The sequence below is a fragment of the Camelus dromedarius genome, chromosome 2 (assembly GCF_036321535.1).
Source record: "Camelus dromedarius isolate mCamDro1 chromosome 2, mCamDro1.pat, whole genome shotgun sequence".
In the NCBI taxonomy this organism is placed as follows: Eukaryota; Metazoa; Chordata; class Mammalia; order Artiodactyla; family Camelidae; genus Camelus; species Camelus dromedarius.
In genome coordinates, this window is record NC_087437.1 from 6,997,854 (window position 1) to 7,015,699 (window position 17,846).

At 43.4% G+C, this 17,846-nt stretch overlaps 1 protein-coding gene and 1 long non-coding RNA gene across 9 annotated transcripts in view; one reads left to right on the forward strand and one right to left on the reverse strand.

The window, feature by feature from the left end:
• SATB1 (SATB homeobox 1) overlaps positions 1-10,978 on the reverse strand; it is a 97,836-nt gene extending 86,858 nt beyond the window's left edge. Inside the window, exon 1 of one of the 5 annotated variants that reach the window (XM_064490988.1) lies at positions 10,934-10,978. The gene's annotated coding sequence lies outside the window, so the exon portion shown is untranslated. Of the gene's footprint in view, positions 1-3,896; positions 4,045-9,536; positions 9,934-10,028; positions 10,229-10,933 lie in introns of those variants that run through there. The other 4 variants (XM_064490972.1, XM_064490974.1, XM_064490981.1 and 1 more) reach the window with 4 other exon arrangements.
• LOC135322391 (uncharacterized) overlaps positions 10,719-17,846 on the forward strand; it is a 43,019-nt gene continuing 35,891 nt past the window's right edge. For all 4 annotated transcript variants that reach the window (XR_010382915.1, XR_010382917.1, XR_010382914.1 and 1 more), the window contains exon 1: positions 10,719-10,855. This is a non-coding gene — a long non-coding RNA (uncharacterized LOC135322391). The remainder of the gene's footprint in view (positions 10,856-17,846) is intronic.

Consider the following 17,846-nt stretch of genomic DNA (forward strand, 5'->3'; position numbering starts at 1 on the left):
TTAAATTTAATTTAAAAAATCAAGTTCACTTTAGAGAGAATATAAAGATACAAGGAAATTTCTCACATGCTACATTAGATGTTTATCTATATATGAGACAGGTGTCAAACAAACAAATTAAAAAACAAAAAACCACTAAGGCAAAGGGAAACTTTAACTCACCAGATTCCATCTGTTACATTTGAATTCATGCATAATTGATTATCCAGGACTGGTAAGTTCTTTTCTCACTAGCCGACCACAGTTTTCTAAACATTATGTATTAAATCACTACAAAAGTGGACTACATTTCAGAAGCAGCCAGGGCAGAATAAGAATATTTTAAATGAAAAATTACATGCCGGTTAATAACAATACAGCTGACCTATGTTTAAGGGAGAGAAATTTTAATCATGTGCATATTAAATATTAATAACCTATTCTGTTATTGTTATAATAAGGTTAAGTAGGCATCTCTGGGCTTAAGGAAAGAGGGAGAGGCGGGAATGCATAATGGTGCAAAAAGATACAGAGACGGGAGACAGACATAAGAAAAATGTGTCAACAATAAACAAGAGGAAATGAAAAAGAAGGAAAAGATGAAGGTGGAAACTAATCTCTATGTGTCATTATGACTGCCAGAGTACTGGCAAAGAAGCAGCATCCTTTTATTTCAATTTTAATCATTTCTGAATTTTAATACCCGGCTCCTTTTGTAATTCTCCTGGCATCCCCCATATGCCTCCATCCCAGCCAAAACACCAGTGTAAATTAAATGGCAGGCAACCACACCACTGATGTCGCCTCCCCAAAGAACCTACCAGGTGACCAAAAGCAGAGAAAGGTATGTCTACCTTACCTCCCTGAGGACCTCTAGCCAATTAACTGGCTGAATGTTCTCTATTTTCTTTAATTTTGAAAAGAAGGACAGTCATTAGGGAACATAGAGATAGAGAATCATTAAAAAAAATAAAGCAAGCCAGTAGTAATACAATAATCAGTGACCATCAGGGCCTGGAAAAATGAGTTTGCTCTCACTGGCACTAAGGAGCATCACATGATTATTTAATTACAGCTCTAATTTTTGTCTCGTGGATGGCAACATATCAACAATTAATAGGGCAAATAGAGGAGACTGTTTTTAAAGAGACAGAATGTGCATGGTAATGTAATAGGTCACACAGCAGTGCACTGTTTAAGGAAGACTTTCCTTTGTGTAACTAAGTAGGACTGACTCGCAAATAGCCCCACACATGAAAAGAAATTTAAAGAGGAAGTTTTTTTTTTTTTAAGATAACTTTCATAGAATGCCCAGAACTTTTCAGAATGTTTTAGAGGCACCTAACACAACCCTGTTGCAACTCTGGCATTAATTTTAAGAAGTGGAGTGAAACCTTCATTAATATAAATACCCTGAATCTTGAAACATTTTTAAACAATGTATATAGCCACAATGGAAAAAAAAAAAAAAAACTCTTTATGCAATAATCATGTGGGGTCCTGAAAAAAATCATTATTGTAGGAGAGAACAGGTAGAGGTCTATCAGACTTGGGCCATTAGTGCACAGTATTTTTGGCCCCAGAACATCGGAAAAACAATTCTATGGTATCCTGACTACAAGGACCTGAGAGGAGTGCTCTGTGCTGATTCCCGGACACTTTGTTACCACAAGCCAAACACCAAAGGACCATGAACCTCAGCAGAGAGACCTCACCTCATTCTGAAGGTCAACAAGGGTTAAAAAAAAAACAAAACCCCAGTGCTATGGTCCCAAAATGACCTTTAGTCAGAGAAGGAAAACATTGGATTATCCAGAAAATGGGGCATGTGGAGAGGAGGTGTTCAGATAACCCCAGCAAAAAAAGAAAATTAGAAAAGTCTGTTCCCGCTAAACCATATCAGCACAAGCTAAATTCGCTATTTTATTTTAATTTAGCAAATCTTTAATGAGTGCTCCCTACACAAGACACAGAAGGCTAACTGCGAAGTTGCTACTATTTTACAGAACACAGACGTGCACCTCACACTGAATTTTTTTTGTAGTTTAATACCTTGTAGAAATAAATAGGAGCATCACCTGAACATTTGTAAAGTGGGAATACCAATGCATCTGTAAGTGCTGTCTAACAAGGTTAAAAGGTCTCCATATCCAAATGAACCAAGGGAATTCAAATCGTTAACCAACTTGATAGAATTGTCTAAGGCAGGCTCAGTCCAGCTTTAAACTCCTCTGGTTTCAGTCATCCATTGTTCTGCCAGAAACCAAAGGAAAAACCCAGGCTTCAGATTTGGCAAGTAACATAGACCTGGAACTACTGCTGTGATCAATTGCTCAAATGCACCTTAAATATCAGGTTGTAGAGAACTGTAAGAAAACACAACTTGGCTCAAGAATCAGTGACTAAAATGATTCCACAAAGAGGAGTCTTCAGAGGTGCTAAATCAACTCAATAAGCTTTTAATGGCTTATGTTGGCCAAAGTCATCACAAAACAAAAAGGCAGGCATCTCAAAATACAGTGTGGGAGGGCAAAAACTGCTGAGGGACAATGATTTCTAATGCCACTGGGCAAAGGTGATCAAGCCAATGCTTATTTCAGAGAAAGAAAGAAAGAAAAAAAAAAGACAGGAAGAAAATTGAAAATTGTACATTCCCGTGTAAAGTTTGAAAATTAAGTGGCTTTAGCAGAAAATATTTTGAGAATTCTGGACCAAAAATCTGACTCCATACACTTTCAAAGACTATTTTTGAAGGAGCCTAGCAAGCAGCAGCTTGTATTTAAGAGTATACATCATTCTTTTTTAACATGACTGTTAATATACAGTTAACATGTCTCAGAAAAGGCTGTAATTAACTGTCTACCGCTCTAATAACACTAATAAGCGTACAGTATTATTAAAACACAATGACTCCATACAAAGTAAGGCTGTCATTTTTAAACTTTTAAGATAATGTTCTCAATTGGTTTTGAGTCCCCTTAAACCACCCAAAAGAGAGCCCACCTCTAAGGGAAAAAAAAAATTAAAAGCACAGTTATTAAAATATTGTTCTTTCCTCGACAGCCTGGAGAAACCTGTCTCATATTAGACAGAACATCTAGGTATCATTTCAGTTGGTGAAACACAGTGGGAAACACTTGGATTATTTTATCCATTCTATATATTCTTTTAAAATTGAAAACTGTAAGCATTTGAATTTAGTCCTTTATTTACTGATAATTTTTTTTTTTAAACCAGTGAATGGGGAGAGATAGGTTTGCTACTGCAAGAATCACATAGCCCTGTTGTTAATCCCCGATGATTTCCATTGTCTGCTTCACTGGAACAAGAAAACTCAATTGCATTCAACATCAAACAGCTAATTACGGACACACTCTATTCAAGACTATCTCCATTTCAAAAGATATTTGAGTAGACTAGGTTCTATTTTATTTATAATAATTATAAATTACAATCAAATATTTATAACATAAAATCGCCTTTACCTTAAAGTCCCTAACATTATAAAGAGTAAAGGCCAAACTGTCGTACACATGCTCTTAACGGCACATCAGAAACCATTGAGTGAGACTAGAAAAGAAGCGTCTGGCAATCAACTCTACTATATGCCTAGCTTCCTGGAAAACTGCAGCTAAAGAATTCCCCCTCACACAGATTACTGACTAGCTTTTCTTTAAATATCTCAGGAAAAGAAGGTCTAGTAATTTCTCCTGGGCGCTTCCTCCCACATTTCATCACCCAGAGAAGAATGCACACTGTAGAATTTCTGTTGGGTCTCTGGTTCCAAATCATCCCTTGCTGAGAAAAAGCAACATCCCAACCCAGAGACTTCCCTCGGACACCAAACGCCGGGCTCTCCCTGTGGCTGCAGCCCTGATTCTCCATACGGAACTAATAGCAACTTTTCTGGCACTTACCCTTCCAAATATCAGAGGCTGCTCTCCGAATCTAGCCCTAGAGGAGCGCTCTCAAGAAGTAGTCTTTGATGAGGTGACAATGACGGAGTTCGCTCTGGCACTGCTAGCGAGGCAGAAGCATCCCCAAATGAGGTGGTTACCAGTTGCCTGTGAAGCAGCTGGACCATTACTGCAGTTCTGAGGGTACGTCACAAATCAGGTCACAGCTCTGGGTAGAGTCCACCCACTTCACCCGGTGCAACGCCCTCCACTTCCTGCACACCTTGGGGGGAAGGGGTGCAAAGGAAGGGGGGGCCAATGCAGGTCCACAGACATCCTAGCAAAGGCATAACCAGGTGCAGCCTGATATCTGCTTCCTCTGCAAGCATTTTAGCTTCATCTGGATGACCTGCACCCCGAGATGCAGCAAAATTTCATGCAACAAGGAGCGGGATCTCAAGTGAGTGATGAGTGTAATAAAATATTGCACAGTTCAATGTCTTATCCAGCAAGCTCCTTCCTCCACTGGAAACTGAACCAACTCTTAAGTTTTGATCACAAGACATTTCATTCCCAAAATATCAAATAACTGGATTGAATAAATTTCAGCCGAATCTAGGAACATACATGCCAGGGTACCGGTTAACTAATTTTCATCACTCATAACTAAACCAGATCACCCCAGAACCTAATTACATCCTTGAAAGTCCATTGAAAAGAGGTGATTAGAATTTCTATTTACGAACCTTCAGACAGCAACAACTGTGGAAGTGATACAGAATAACTGAAAAGAATAAAAATAGGCCAATATGCTGGAGAAATGCTACGCTACTAAATCTCACCCTGAATATATATACACACAATCTGTATCTATTTACTCTGAAATGAAGTATCTGATCTTAAAAAAGACTTAAAAAAATAAACAGCAAAAGGTACCGTTGGCATAAGTTCAAAAGTACTAAATAATGTGTGTTAATGTGTTGATCACACTCTATGAAGACATCAAGTTTAAACAGACTTACCATTGAGAATCGCACTTAGGAACGATATATAAATTACCATAGTAGACACGTTTTCTTTGGTATAGAAAGAGAAGAACCTTGTGTAACAGATTTGATTTATATGCTGTATTAAGACCACATTCTGCTCTGATGTCAATGGAATATGTGATTAGAGACTGACAACCGTGTGTACAGGATGAGTGTAAGAGCTACTTCTAGAATGGAAGTGAAAACAAGCATTTTCTCAAGTTCATCAGAAGTTCTGGAATTCAGCTTCAAGAATGTTCTGCTGTTTCTAGGGGTCTCGAAAGAGAACAGACTTTCAATTAAAAAAAAACAAAACACACATGCATTTAGTATTGGAACAAAGTTGTAACCTCCCCCTCCCCTTGAGGTTGGAAAATTAACAAAAAGACAAAGGAGGGAAGAATATTTTCAGAGGAAAGCTAACAGTGTCAATCAATCATCAATCAATATCAACGTGTCCCACTTTGCAAATACTGCAAATACTCATATTTGCAGATTTCCATTAAAAACTGCAACATTCCAACTAAGGGTTGGGAGGGAAGACACTTCATCAAAGTTTTTATCTACGTAATCAAATAGTTGAAGTTACCTATTTGGAACTTTGTGGAGAGCGACTGTAGCAAACATACACTTGAATGTGTTGGAACGTATTTGTCCTGAGGTGGCTCTAAGATGACTATTTTAAGTGGCATGTGGATCCTTGGGGGATTTAGATGTTACAGTTGAGGTACGTAAAGCAAAAGTGCGTAATATTTCTTTCAACTCGCAGGACAGACACGAGAAGATGAAATTCCTTGTCTTTCAAGTGTAGCCACTGGGGGATGATCGGAAAACCTCCTCTCGACCCCTGCCCCCAACCAGGGAGAGTCAGAGCCCTGGATTATAGTACAGGTAGATATTAAAATGGAGACAGAGCAGTTATTTAGTGGTGACAGGAATATAAATACATGCACTAACCTATAAACTGGTATTTACTTCAGGAAGGTAAGTAATATTTTTCCTCCGATTGCTGAGCTGTCAGTTTAATGCAGCGTAAATAAACAGTAGGTGTCTGCTAGCTGAAAGTAGGAAGTGTTCATTCCACACGAGGAACAGATTACTGAAGCCTGATGGCCATCACGCTGAGACATAACTTTCATTTTACCAGAACATATACCCTACCGTGGAGGATTTTTCGTGCCTGCTCTATTAATTAACTTAAACTCTGTTCTGTCTAAAAGGTAAACCAATTTGTTAAAATCATCCCAGAGTTTGGGAGTTGGAAAACCAAATCAATTTGGAGAGCAGGAGTAATGTTCTGTAATCTGATCACAAATGCTAAAAAGGAACACTTCATAGGATCAGCAGCAGCTATACCAAATCAAAGACAGACAAAGAGCATATTTACATACAGAACTAAAGAATCACAGTTACCAAGCGAATTTACTCCAATTCCTCCTCCTCTGCTTAATGAAAAGCAACTGGCACCTTTAACATTTTGCAACCTTGTGCCTCTTAGGTCCGATCAATATGTATGCTGATTCTGCTCTCTGAAATATCCAAAGGGAAATCATTCATAAAAACCCAGTCACATTCCTTAATTCTAATCGAAATGTTACTGAACTCCCCTGAGAGATGTGGCAAGTGTGAAGATCAAACTGATATCCTTCCTAACAGCATTCATGTAAAATGTGGTTTTCTTCCCATTTTCTATACACCACAGAGCTATGGCAGTATACAGCAATTCATGGTCTCCTTACACTCAAGTACCAAGCGGAATATCTCCTGGCATCACTGCAAATGGGAACTCACCTTCTCTAAAAAGCATAAAAGGCAATTTGGGGAGGTTTCTATTTAAAACACGAACAAACTTGGATCATTAATCAGTGGACTGTAAAGGGAAAAAGAAGTTTGGAAAATAACACATTTTTACATTTGACTTCAACATGTCTAGACACAGTCCAAAGATTGATCCTGTCATATGTATGTATTTTATATACTTCATCAGCCCCGAGTACTAATATACTACAAGCATCATTCAAGAAAACACGTCTTGGAAGAAAAGATGTGTTTGTGTAAAGGGCCTATCTATGTATGGCCCTTTTGGAAATTTACAGAGCAGATGAAAAACCACTAGAGTGCTTTAGAGAGTCCCTGCTGTACATCCATGTTGTGTTTAGCTTGATAGTGTTTGTTACCCAAAGATTTTTACAATAATGAGGAACAGGTGCCTGTCACCTGACCTTTTAGGCCTAACTTACAATCCACAACCTGTCATGTGAAAAAATGAAGGAAAATCTCCCCCAGATATTTCAGTCTTTGCTAATTTAATGCAGATTTTCTTAACCATCATTCAGCATATCAGCTTATTCAATCGCAGGTTCATATAGCCGGCCACAGACTCCTTTGCAAAAATAAACCAATATTCATTTTGTTGTTGTCCTTGTTTAAGATGCTGAGAGACAAAAGAACTACTTTTGCAGATGATCAACCAAAGAATATATTAATTTATTACAGCAACTGAACAAAAGGCATTCCTTTTGAATACTTTTACATACAAAGAACTATTATATATTACATATTTCAGCTTGTGGGAAAATGAAGAATGCATTGATTCTGGAAATAACTATTCAGACTCTTGGAAGTTCTTTAAGTCTTCTTTCTCTGCTGATCTTTTTTTTTTCCCCCCTGCTTCTTCCCCTTGTCCCTCCTGCCCCTCCCCTCCCATCCCCACCCCACACAGGTTTTAAGGCACTGGTACTTTAGGAGGGAAATCCCTATTTGCTCTTTTTCCACCCATCATTTGTATCCATTATTCAGAAAGGAATACAAAATTGAGCAGTGATTTTTATTTCTCTGGTATAATCTTGTTATGTGTAGCCATACTCAAATTTAACAATGCTTTGTATTTTATAGCTACTGTTTACATATTATGTATTACATATGACTGAATGACTCTACATGTAAAATATTGTTTCCATTAGGAAAAATATGAAGTAATAAGTGTCAAATGGCGATGAAGAATAAACATGCCTGGTATATTTATAAAATGCATAGTCGTTTAAAATGTGCACAAATAGGATACATATTTTGCCACTGTTACATTTTACATGGTAGACACATCGTCTAAAGTGTATTTAATAATGTGCCTAACCAAGTTAATTAAAGTATTTATGTCTGGTGATTGTGTTAAACACTTGGAGAGGTAGTGAAAGATACAGCTGGTTACTTCTGCTAACTAAAGTTGAAATTATGCACTTATTATAACCTTTTCTAACAATGTGAGAAAAACAGAGTAAATATATTAAATTTGTTTCACAACAGATGCTTAGGTTGTTAATATTTAAGATGCCTATTCATGCTATTCCTGTCTGCACATTTGTCAAAAATGTAAGCCTGAATGCTAATGTTTGTCAGCAGACCGGAGGAGCCAGTATAAGAATGTACTACTGTTCTACTAAAATAATATGCAATAGAAATAAAGGACGGCTGCTAAACCCTAGCATTAGTACCACACAGCAGATTAAAGGTTTTTCAGAGCAAACACCTCAACCTTGGTTTATTCCAGTCTTGAGGTACTTCCCCCCCCCCCCAGCTACGTTTGACTACAGAGTAAATCTTAATTCCTGACATCTCAGAAAAATCCACTTTAAGATTGGGTGTAAATTTCAATAAAGTTTCAACTGGATGAGTTACTCGGTCAGCAGCACGAACACTGTAGATTTCAGGGACGGATTAGGTCAAATCCTGACACCTAGCAGTCGCGTTTTACTCTTTCTTACCCCCTCTTCTGTCCTCTTGGGAAAGTCCGGTCCCCTGGTTTCCCAGGATGCAAGCATGGAACCCCAGTCAGTCGGGGCAGAAAGGTTCTCTCCTGAGAATCGGACGTGCTTCTGTTTTCTCTACCTCTTTACAACCGTGTGGAGTCCAAGTCTTAACTGCATTTGCCTGGGAATCTGGAATGCTGCTGAGAAAGTTCGCCGAGGAAGGGCGCAGAGGTCAAAGTTGCCAACCAGGGCACTTTGAGAGGCAATCCTGTGGTTGACACTTTTAAGTGAAATTTGCAAAGCCCTAACGGAGGTCAGGGCCAAAATCCCCAGCAAGGACCCTAAATAAGCCCCTCTCCGTCTTCTGGGGTCATCCCCAGAGTCCAGCTCAGCGGATTTCCCCGGTACGCGCTTGTCACTCCCCAGACCTGCCACCTGCCTGTTTCGTCCCTCTCGTCATGATTGTCTAAACCTACGCTCCGCCGCCCCGGGAGTCTCGGTCGGGGAGCGCTCAAAGAAGGCCGCCACGCTCGGGTCGGGACCGCAGGAGCGAGACACGGTGCGGACCCTGAGGCCGCACCTGTGATGTCTCTGTCCCCGCAAAGAGGGCAGCACCTCTTCCTGCCTCCAGCCCAACTCCAAACCCACATTCACTCCAGGAGCCGCTACAGGACCGACCTCCCTACAACCGGCGAGGGCTCGAACCGCGGAGTGCCGCGGCTTTCAAACTCCCGGCTCCAACTTGAGCGCCCTGGCGCCCGAGCGGCTCCCGGGATGGAGAAGTTGCCACAAACTTCCCAGGCCCCTCTCTGCCGCCGCTCCAACCAGCCGCGGCGGCGGGGGGCGGAGGGAGGCGCAGATGGACCGAGGAAAGATGCTGAGCTTACTTGCGATCCGGCGGGGGAACGTTTCCACTCCCCAGCCTACTCCGCCGGGCACCTTTCTGCTCCGGGGCGCACAGAGAGGGTCTCCCTTTTCCCCTGTGCCTCCTTCCGTCTTTTCGACTCCCCCTTTCTCTTCCAAAAGGGGTCAGACTGAAGACCTGGAGGAGTTTGTTCAGCCGGGGTCTGTCGGGCAGGTGTGTGAGCGGGTCCACACCCCGAGAGAGAACGAATGGCATCTTCAAGTCCCCCGTCCCGGGGTGCTCTCCCTCACTCTACCCGCCATCCCTCCGGATCCGGCTGCGCGAGAGGGCAGGGGTTCGCAAGACCCCTGACGCCGGGCGCCCACGAGAGGGGAGCCGAGCCGCCCCAACAAGGGGCACCGTGGGTGGGTGCGACAGTGAAGTTTGGATAGATTTCGGGAAAAAAAAGAGAGACAGAGATGAAAGAGCAAGAGTGGGGGGCAAAATAAAAGAGAGGCAAAGGAGCAGAACTCACTCAGGCATGGGCGCTGGGGGCGGCGGTGGCTGTGGAGCGCGGCCCGAGACCGGGCGCGGCTCCCCGGGAGGGCGCGCCGGCGTCGGACTTCCGAGGCGGCGGCTTCTGCCTCTGGTGCCGCCGCCGCCGCCGCCGGAGCTGCGGCTGCCGCGGAAGTTAATTGCAACTTGACTTCAAGTTGTCTTCTTTTCCCATCCGAAGTGGGCGTTTAAAGGGGAGAGCGAGGCGAGGAGCGAGCTAGCGAGCGCGCGGGGCCGAGGGAAGGAAGAGGGGGGGTGGAGGGAGGAGATGTTAACGGGGGGAGGGGGAGGGGGCGGCGGCGGGGGCGGGAGGGGGAAGGGGCCGGCGGGAGCCGCTCTCGGCTCTGCGGTCGCCGCGCCCGCAGTCCGGAGGCGCACCGGGGCAGCCGGGGTGCCCCCCGCGGGACCCCGCGGCCACCCGGGCGCGCATCCAGCCGCGGCTCCCCGGCCGGGCACGCTGCGCCCGGGGGTTCGGCGGACCCCGCGCCGCTGCCGCCGTGGAGCGTGTGCGGCGCGGGCGGGCCGGCTGGGCGGCGAGGGCCCGGCCCGCCTCCCCAGCGCCCGCCCCGGCTTCTCCCCCTGGCGGTGGAGCCTCGGCGACCGCCGGCCACACCGGGCGCTCCGGAGCCCGAGCCGAGCCGAGCCCGAGCCGCCGCCGCCGCCGCCGCCGCCGCCACCGCGCGCCGCTCCCTGGCTCCCTCCCGGCGCGCCGGCCTGGGTGTGGGGGGCGGCGGGCCGGAGGGGCGCGGGCGGGCAAGAGGCGCGCGCTGCGATCGGCCCCAGAGACCCCGACCCCCAGCGGCAAGGGTAAGTGTGGGCGCCCGGGGGGGTGCGTGTGGCGGTGAGCGGCGCGGTTCTAGACGCCCGCCAACCCTGCCCCCTCACCTCTCCGGGGCCCCCAGCGCGCGCACCCCTCCTCCTGCCGCCTGCGGCTTCCTCTTGTTGTTCGTTGTTTGGCTGGGCTTTTGGGGGGTGGGGTGGGGGGAAAAGGGGTGATTGTAGCGTGTGCCAGCGGAGGAGGAAGTCAGGTGAGAGGCCTCGACGCACCCCCCCCCCAAGCCAGCCTGTGTGGGGTGGATCGCTCCCCACTAGGGGCATGTGGGCCAGTTTTTTTTTTTCTGTTGTCAGTGTTCGGTCGAGATGATCTTTCCTAGAGGGCCTCCTTCCCTTACAGCCTGCTCTGTCCATCTCCCGTCACCCCACTCTAGCCCCTCTCAGCACTCCATCCGGGGGCGTTGCGCCCCAACTGCGGAGCACATGGCGGGAGGAGGAGGAGGGGGCCCTCTCGGAGACCCCAGCGCCGCGCCCCTGCTCGTTTGTTCAATATCCTCCCGTCGGTCGCTTTACATCTTTTTCACCCACTGGAAAAAGACGCCCAAACTGAGGTCCAATTTCTCCAAAAAACTGGAAGCGGAAAGGACCAGGGGAGATGATTTAATGACGGGAGACTCGGAGAGAAGAAGGGGAGAGGGAACCTTTCCAAAAGGGGACGGAAACTCCAAACATCTCTGCAAGATCTGGGCAACTCCAGGTTCAGGATAAGGAGAAACTGGAACTCGGTCAACTTAGCCCTCTTTTCCTGCCGTTCCTCCCCCCACCCCCCCCAGCTCTAAAGGAGCTAACAGGTCTTTTGTGTTGTGTTGTCTGTGGGAAATTCGCATTGAGTATGACAACAGAAAATTACTACTGTTTACTCAAAGTTAAGGGAATTGCAGAAAGGAAAAAAGAAAGTCCTTACTTTCTGTGTGTGTGTGTGTGTGTGTGTGTGTGTGTGTCTGTGTCTGTGTCTGTGTCTGTGTCTGTGTCTGTGTGTCTGTGTCTGTGTCTGTGTGTTTAGTTGTTAAGTTCATGGCTTGAACTGCCAAACATCAGTTCGTAACAGTAAGTACTGTAGAGGCGCCTCTGTGTATTTTTAGAAGCTGCACTTTCTTGAGTTCCGTTCACACAAGGCTTGCTCTCTTATTAAATCCCCATAAATAATTGTATTTAGAGAGAAGGAAACTATGGAAGCAGGAGGGAGATTGCTAAGATCTCTATCCCGCCAGCACAGAGCACTGTTTGCAGTGAAGTTCCTGGAAAGTGACTCTGGGCTGAGAATTCAGTTTTTCCTCAAAGCCCTGTTAGGTCCTCTTCTGTCAGATGCTTATGAATAAAGCACGCTGGGAAAATCCTGATATCCGTGCCGTCTTATTTTATCTTTTACACAGTGGTTGATTCTACTTTCAGGTCCTTGTAACAGCACATCAACTGTGCTGTATTTCTAAATTGAGGAGCGCCTGTATTCACTCTGCCTTCTTTAATGCTCGTTCTTTTCTATCAATGGGTATCGAATTCATTGGAATTTATCCGTCTTTTTCAGTTGATTGTCATTTTACGCAGAGATAACTCCAAAGACATAAGAATATAGAAAGTTTATGAATTAACATTCTTTTAGAGAACTAGCCCCTCATTTTTTAAGACATAGGTGCCCACCTCAACTCCTGATTCTGAAGCCAAGCAAAAAAAAAAAAAAAAAAAAGGTACGAACAATGGCAATAGGCAAAACAAAATAAAACACAGGTTTTCCTTCCTGGACCGCTTTCCATCTCCACAGGATCCAAGAGACACCAAATCCTCCTGCCTTAATTTACCAAAATGCTGAGTTGCCTGACTAGTACCAAGATCTCCATCTGGGAATGACATCAGGTTTGGAATGGAAAGAATAAATTCTCAGTCTTTAATTACTGCTTATTAGCAATTTCTTGTAGCAGGCAGCTGATTCTCCAATTCTGAAAGCCTGAAATGAAGCTTAACAGAAATGGAAATTAAAAAAAAAAAAGATTGTTTTTCTTCAACCTTATACACTCTGACTTATCTGCCCCACCTCAGGTTATCAACTAAGCACCCAGAATTTAAAGTGTGATGTGCCCCTCTGATTTAACCAAGGGAACATTTTGCCCCAACCTTGTGAATTTGTCCCCCCGACAAGTAGTCTTGTACAGAGAGCTGGTAGGTCCTATTATAATATAAAATTAGGTAACGATAGGTACAGTGCATGAAGTAACATATCTTGATAAACCTTTATGTAAACCTTGCCCCCTGGCGCATAGTAGGAATACATTAACTACTTACTGGATTAAGAAGTTAATGAAATATTGTAATTGGCCACAAATTCAATAGTACAGGACTTTCAGAAGGAAAAAAAAAAAGAATTTTGCCTGAAAGTTATTAAGGTAATACAATTGTGCTCTTAGATTTTTTAAACAAGTCCAAACCTAATGTAAATGGTTGAAAGACAAGTAAATCTGAAACATATCAATTGGTCAATAATAATAGCTAGTGGCAAAAGCTGATTATTTTCCCAAGAGAACAGAAAATAAAATATTGCCTACTAAGTAGCATGATAAAGAAGCAAAGGAGGAATAAAAGAGGACTGGCCTGCAAGGAACTTATTTGCCAGGAAAATGGCATTAAAACATGAAAAGATTAAAAAAATCAAAGGAGCTCTAAAAAAACGTGAAAAGACAACTCAGTGGATCAGTAAATGATTTGAATTGAAGGCATCTTTTAAAAAGATCTCTCTCTCTTTTTTTTTTTTTTTTTTACTTGTTTAGACCAGAGGAAATAGACATCCTGCAGTTCCAGGTTGGGAGGTATTTTTAAAGTTAATTTGTTGAGTTAGAACTTTAGGGGCCATCAATACAAACATCTTGAGGGAAAAGGGGAACTCGCCGCTCACCTCCCTAAAGGCAATGATTTTATCTGCAGAGTACTTACTGCAGAGTAGAGTTCAGTGTATGAGTAATACAAATTAGTAATGTGAATGAGTAATACAATAAGTAGTTCATTCCACCTTTGTTCACTTTATTACATTTTTCTTACATTGCAAAGAATCAGTCTCCCTAAAACTTCCAGCCGTCAGTCTTAGTTCTGCCACTTGCAGCAAAACAGAGCAAATCTGTTGTATTAGTCAGGATAGGCTGTGTTATGCTGGAGTAACAAACAGTTCCGATTTTTAGTGACCTGTAGTGGCCAAAGTTGTCTTCTTTGTTCTGCTATGAGTCCACTGCAGGTCAGCTGGTCTGCTCCATGTCTTCTCCCCTCAGGCTAATGGAACAGTTCCCGTCTTGAGTTTCATGTTGCTCTGGGGAAAATAAAGTGCATTCTGGAAGGTCTCAGGCTGGTATTTAAATACTGTGGCCAGAAGTGACACACATCACTGAGTCTCACAACTTATCATCCAGGACTAATTACATGACTCCCTGTAACCATCACATCAGGGCCAAATAGAGCAGCCTACCTCATGCCCCAAAGTGGAGAGCTGTGGTTCTCAGTTCTAAGGACTGCCCTACTCACAGTGACTCTTGTCCGCATGACAGCCTCCTGCTCAGTGACTCTTCCTGCCACTTCGTGGCCCAAATGTCCCATTCTTCAGAATAAACAGTGCCAGAGGAACCCCCGGCTTACAGCGAGCTGACTTCTTTCACCATCTACTCTCCGAATGTGGACAGTCCACCCCTCCCCACCAAAATGCGGCACACTGTCAACTTTGAGTCACTCTTTATCTATTTACTAACATTACACACATTTTATTTTCTCAAGACTTGTTTTCCTGTACAGGGTACAGTGAACAGGAACTTTTAAGAACTGTTATCTGACGATGTCATGATCATTATCAAACTTTGAAATTTGGCCTTGAGTAGTTACTTCCCTTATTGTAAACATCAAAATCTTGTAACATAAATTTAAAAATTCTCTTGGAAGTATTCATTCATTCCTTGATCCATCTTTTTGTTCATTCAGGAAACAGTCATTGTGAACCTACTGGGTGCCAGGCGCCTATTAAGGATTGGGGATAGGGACTTATAAAGAGTTCTCCTTTTCAAGAAACACATTTCCAATTGGATGACAGAAAAAAAAAGAAGTTATTGCAATGCTAACAGAGGCACAGAATGCTATACGAACACTTGAGAAGAAGCAAGTTAACTCTCTGGCAGGATTTAGGGAAGTTCCATAGAGGAATTGAACCAAGTCTTGAGGATAAATGAGATTCCTCTAGGTAGAAAAGGAAGGTGGAGGGAGGATATTTCAAGCAGAGACACCAGGATGAGGAAGAACCCTGAGGATGACAAAGCATGTCCTTTAGGGAACTTCAAGGAATTCACTGTGGCTGGAACATGGGGTCTTTGCGAAAGATGAAACCAGATAGCTTCAAATTGCGAAAGACCTTGCAGACATAATCTGTAGAGTTTAGACCTTATCCCATCCATCAAGGATTGCGAACTCTTATGTCTACCTTGGTCCAAGCCTGAATATAAATGAACAGAGCAGACTGAGTTGAGACCAGAGGCAGTGGTAGGGACCGTGGCAATCAGAATAGATTCTCTGAATGGGATGGTTGTTGCCACATGGTGCCAAATGTCGGATCTTCCGACATTCAGAAAGAAGCTACTGATTCAGATTTGTATAAAACATTTGGGATATTAAATGTTGAAAACTTCTCCACCTTTTAAAATACAAGTGTGGGGGGAAAACATGTCTGCCAGGCAAAATCAGCTTAAGGACCACAAGTCACATGTCTCCTACTGCATGAGATGGAGCGTCATTGACACGTATAAGGATGAGGGTGGCACCATCCAGATGTCTTTAGAAAGATCGCTCTGGTGGCAGATGGAGGAAAAGCCAGAGCCTGGGAAGCGCCAGCTGATTCTCTATAACCATTTGAGCCATGATGCAAAGCCCTTTACGACCCTGCCTGTTTTAGAGCACATGACTTTCCACTTAAGGAGTTCCTAGTCAACATCTGCAGAGCTAGTGAATGAAAGAGAAGAAAGCGAAAGTTTTCAAAGGAGGGCATATATTTTGAGTTTGTTATAAGCTTCCTAGACTTAGACTGTTTATTTTTCAAGGGTGTGATGATCTCATATTGATCATATGTAACGTTTCTGAATCACAGTATGATAAATATGATTGGTTTTTTTTTTTTAAATGCGTAAATCGTTCAGTGCAGGGCACAAAGATCAGCCCGCATCAGAGTATCTATTGTCTAGGACTAAACTTAACTAATCCTCCCGTCTTATTCAGGAATGTCAGCTAAACAGATAGATCTTGTACCAGGTCCTAAAACTGTACACTCAGGCTCTGTGAAACTAGAGACCCGTTTGTATAGTTTACGTATGTTTCTTTATCATCATCCATCAGAGGATATTATAACTCAGGCTGTCCTGTACCATGTGCCCAAAACTGTCTTGATGATGTTTAATTTTTCAATTACAAAAAAAAAAATTGAGTCCACTAAACACATTTTTCCCAGCTCCTTTCCTGTGTTGAAGTCATACTCACCTGCCACTCCACAGTCTGCGAGAACCCCCCCCGCCAACTCTCCCGTAACTCCCATAAATGTTAGTTACCCTTGCAGCAGGTGTGTCACTGGTTTCCCGTAGCTTCTGTTCCCCGGGGCACGTCCAGGTTCTCAAAGCCACTCAGCTCACTGGACAAGCAAGTCTTTAAATTCTCAACAACTTGCTCTATAAATTGTAATGTTTTTATGCAACTCCCTTTTATACAGTAAAATTCACCCGTTTTATGTGTTCCAGGCGTTAGGAATACAAAGGAGCAGCGTGAGCGAATCACAGTATTTTGAGTGAACTTGAGAGTAAATGGATATGTAAATAGGCAAAGCAGCCTTGGGGTCTGACTGTCTGGATTCTAATCCTGGTTCAACTACCTGCGTGACCTTGAGCAGCTCCCCTAGTTCCTGCCTCAACTTCCTCATCCTTATGATGAGAATAATAATTGTACCCACCTCCTCTAGTTAGGTAAATGCACAGTGTTTCAACACAGTTAGCACTCAATTAAGACTAACCATTGCTTCTTTTGTTAATGTTGTTGTCGTCATGATTATACTAGAAGAAAAGAAATCCTGGGATTAAACAAGAATCGAAAATGAATTGACTGGAATGTAGTGGGCTAGAAGCAAGTCCCTCCAGGGTGTCCTACTGGTGTGCCCGGGGTACACAAAGCAGGGAGAGTAATTATGGCCTCTATTTCTGGAATATTTATTTTTTACTGAAAGATTCTGGAAGAAGTGACTTTTCTATTAAAAGAATTGTACATATACTGGAATTGAATGCAACGTTTTGCATGAATTTTTAACAAAAACAAGAGTCTTCAAAGACCTCCAGACTATTTGAGACTTGAGCGGCCGGGTGGGGGTGGGGCGTGACAACTGCATGGGGGCTGCATTTGCCCCTTTCTGCTGCTTCCTCTCCTCCATCACTTCGGTGGAACTGTTTGCAAATTCCAGACCTTACGCACTCATAACATTTACCTAAGATGGTTAAAGTACCTCCTGTTTTTATATGCTATGAATGCTGCCCAAGGTAAAATCTTGGCCATTAGGAAATGTTCACATTTTAGATGAAAAATATGTTGCATTAGGGAAGAAACGTATTAGAGCATACTTTTGGGAAGATCAAGTCACCAGGAAGAAAACTGAGTGGAACGGAATCATAGTTCTGATTCTATAACTATCAGCTAGTTTGGTGATGTCCAAGAGGGCAAGAAACTTTGCTCTCACCCAGAGTTCCCACGTACCTAGAATAAATACATGTTGTCGAGTGATCTTGGGAAAGACACCTGGTCCTTATTAGTCTCAGTTTCCTAAGCTGTAAAATGGGATCAGTAGATCTCAAACTTTAGTGTGTTTGGGAATTAAATAGAATGCTTATTTGAAATGCAGATTCCTTGACTTCATATCTGTAAATCCAGATTCAGGAGAAACAACCTGGGATCCAGCAATCCACAGGGATTTGAGAAA